Below are 3,905 nucleotides of genomic sequence, written 5' to 3'. Positions count from 1 at the left end.
CCACCCTCGCTCACCCACTCTCCCCACTCTCACCCTCACTCTCCCCACCCTCACTCACCCCACCCTCCCTCACCCACACTCTCACCCTCACTCTCTCCACCCTCCCTCACCCACTCTCCCCCTCACCCCCCACCCTCGCTCACCCACACTCCCCTCCCCCACTCTCCCCTCCCCACTCTCCCCTTCCTCACTCTCCCCTTCCTCACTCTCCCCCCCCCCCACTCTCCCCACTCTCACCCTCACTCTCCCCACCCTCACTCACCCCACCCTCCCTCACCCACACTCTCACCCTCACTCTCTCCATCCTCCCTCACCCACTCTCCCCCTCACCCCCCACCCTCGCTCACCCACTCTCCCCTCCCCCACTCTCCCCTCCCCACTCTCCCCTTCCTCACTCTCCCCTTCCTCACTCTCCCCCCCCCCCCACTCTCCCCTCCCACACACCCCATTCTCCCCTCCCACACAGCCTGGGCTCCGTAGAGACGGAGGGAGAGAGGCAGGGAGCATTCTGGCCCCGACAACCCCCTCCCCAACACCCTGCTCTCCATCTGGGGAGAGTGAGGGGCGACCCGACCCCTGCACACCCTGCTCTCCCGGGTAAGAGGGGGCAGGGGGAGAGGGGACCCTGGAGAGGGAGGGGGGCGGTGGGGAGAGGCAGGGGTGACCCCAGCCTTGGGAGAGAAGGGTGGGGTCCACGAGGAGGGGGATAGGGAGGGGCATTGTGGGACCCTGGTCTCCGGTGAGCGAGGGGGGAGGATGCGAGCGAGGGGGGAGCATGCATGGTAGGACCCTCGTCCCTGGAGAGAGGGGTGGGTTCCTAGATGGGGGGGTCTTAGGAGAAGGGAGCGGGGGGGAAGGGTTAGGGTGGGTGGGGGTGTTGCTGGGGACAGATTCATGGCCTCTGGAGAGGGGGGGTCACACAAGGCAGGGGAGAGAGTGGGTAGAGAGAGGGGGGAGGGGAGGTGGGCAGGGGCAGAGAGGGGGGAGGGGAAGGGGGCAAAGAGGGGAGGGGGGAGATTCCAGACAACCCCCCCCCCCCCAACCTGGAAACCTCAGGGTCAGAGGGGTGGGTGGGCACAGGAGGGACAAGTGACCCTGGGGGATGGGAAACAGGGTCTCCTCTCTCCCCCCCCCCCCCCCCCACCACCCCTACAACCTCCACCCAAGGTAGTGGGAACCAGGAGCTGGAGTCAAGGAAGCCCAGAGCTGGAGTCATAAAAGCCCGGAGCTGGAGTCAAGGAAGCCCGGAGCTGGAGTCAAGGAAGCCCGGAGCTGGAGTCAAGGAAGCTGGAGTCAGGGAAAGCCTGGAGCAGGATCGAAGACTGCGATGTGGGGGAGTCTGGAGCCAGGGGAGCAAAGCCCGGAGCTGGAGCGGGAAACCAGGCCGGGATCGGAGAAAGAAGATGAAGTCTGGAGAAGGGTCTTGACCCGAAACGTCACCCGTTCCTTCTTTCCAGAGATGCTGGCCTGTCCCGCTAGAGTTACTCCAGCATCTCGTGTCTGCCTGCGATGGTGTCCCTGGAGCCGGTGACTGGAGCCCGTCTCCGAGCCAGAGGTCCCGGAGCTTAGGGTCCCGGGTCGGTGAGGGGGGGGGGAGTCAGGGGGCCTGGGGAGCCCACCCCGGTAACTGGACGGGGGGGGGTGGTAGGGGACTGGCACAGGACTGCCCCTTACACTGGGTGGGCAGGGGGACGCTATTCAGCCCATTAGGAGCATGCTAGAGGGGCTAGGAGGAGGCTATTCAGCCCATCTGGAGCGTTAGAGGGAGTAATCAGCCCATCTGGAGCGTTAGAGGGGCTAGGAGGAGGCTCTTTGGCCCATCTGGAACATGTTAGAGGGGCTAGGAGGAGGCTATTCAGCCAATCTTCAACCTGCCAAGAACGGGGTCAGGAGGAAACTCCCGGAAGAGGAAGGGTTGAGAAGGAGAGATGGATCAGCCATGATTGAATGGCGGAGTTGATTCGATGGGGCAAATGGCCTAATTCTGGAACTCGTGAACCTACTTAGGGAAGGTTGCCGAGGTGTAGGGTTGCCAACTGTCCCGTATTAGCCGGGACATCCCGTATTTAGGGCTAAATTGATTTGTCCCGTACGAGACTGCCCTTGTCCCCGTATTATGCCTGGACACTGTAGGCCCGGACAGTGTAGGCCCGGGGGCCGCCTAACGGAGGTTGCGTAGTAACCCGCCTCCCGGCTCAGGCGGCCGCTGGCTGGGTGAGGCGGGGCGGTAACGTCACCTTGTGTCCCTTATTTGGGCGACACGCTGACTGAAAGACCCAGCACAGAAACAGGCCCTTCGTCCCGCCGACCCAGTGACCACACGAGTTCTACGTTGCCCCGCCTTTTCTTATCCACTCCCTACGCACCAGGAGGCAATTTACAGAGGAGCAATGAACCCGCACGTCTTTGGCACGTTGGAGGAAACCCAACGCGAGGAGTAGAGGAGGGTCTGAAATGCCATCGCCATTTTAAAATGGGAAGCTTGAAAGAAAAATCGAAAGATAAGAAAGCATGGAGTCCATTGGACGTGTGTCAAGTTGGGGAGGGGGGGGGTTAACTAGGGTTGCCAACTGTCCCATATTAGCCGGGACATCCCGTATTTTGGGCTAAATTGGTTCGTCCCGTACGGGACCGCCCTTGACCCATATTAAGCCCGGGGTGGGGGGCTGTAGGCCCGGACACTGTAGGCTAACAGAGTGCGTCCTCTGAACAGCCGCCATTGATGGAGCGGGAGCAAGGGCCACTGGCTGGGTGAGGTCACCTTTTGTCCCTTATTTGGGAGTGAGTAAGTTGGCAACCCTAGGGTTAACTGTGTGTTAGCTGGGAACCTGGGGAATTGGTATCAGTTTATTATTGTCATTTGTACCGAGATAAAGTGGAAGACTTGTTTTGCGTGCTGTCTAGTGAAATCATTCTTTCCATGAGGTGGTGCAAAGGAGAAGATTAAATGCGTGCAGACCCGTAAGGACCAAACTATTTTAACCGACCCATCCATCCCCGGCCCCAGGATATTCTGCCTGCGTGTGGTTGAGACGTGCACCGATTCTCTGCCCTTTACTTTCCTTTGAATTGGCTATTAAAGTGATCATATGTGGTCTGAACTCTGTGGTTAGCTGGTGTTCTATCTTTCCATTTTCTACACGCTTGTTCCCGTTCAGGAAGGTGGAGATATGCAGGTGGAAGGGGGGGGGGGGGGCCGTGGGGGAATACCTGGTCAAGGGGGGGTCGGAGAGAGTTACAGAAACAAGAGAGGGGTGTAGGGGCCGGAGGGAGTTATGGGAAGGGGGGCTCACAGAGATGGAGAGGTGTAGGGGCTGGAGGGGGTTACAGAGATGGGGTGTAGGAGCCAGAGGGGGTTACAGAGATGGGGTGTAGGGGCCAGAGGGGGTTACAGAGATGGGGAGGGGTGTAGGGGCCAGAGGGGGTTACAGAGATGGGGAGGGGTGTAGGGGCCAGAGGGGGTTACAGAGATGGGGTGTAGGAGCCAGAGGGGGTTACAGAGATGGGGTGTAGGGGCCAGAGGGGGTTACAGAGATGGGGTGTAGGGGCCAGAGGGGGTTACAGAGATGGGGTGTAGGAGCCAGAGGGGGGTTACAGAGATGGGGTGTAGGGGCCAGAGGGGGTTACAGAGATGGGGTGTAGGGGCCAGAGGGGGTACAGAGATGGGGTGTAGGAGCCAGAGGGGGTTACAGAGATGGGGTGTAGGGGCCAGAGGGGGTTACAGAGATGGGGAGAGGTGTAGGGGCTAGAGGGGGTTACAGAGATGGGGTGTAGGGGCCAGAGGGGGTTACAGAGATGGGGTGTAGGGGCCAGAGGGGGTTACAGAGATGGGGTGTAGGGGCCAGAGGGGGTTACAGAGATGGGGAGAGGTGTAGGGGGCAGAGGGGGTTACAGAGATGGGGAGA

Source organism: Rhinoraja longicauda, chromosome 16 (assembly GCF_053455715.1).
Source record: "Rhinoraja longicauda isolate Sanriku21f chromosome 16, sRhiLon1.1, whole genome shotgun sequence".
In the NCBI taxonomy this organism is placed as follows: domain Eukaryota; kingdom Metazoa; phylum Chordata; class Chondrichthyes; order Rajiformes; family Arhynchobatidae; genus Rhinoraja; species Rhinoraja longicauda.
This window is presented reverse-complemented; position numbering follows the sequence as displayed.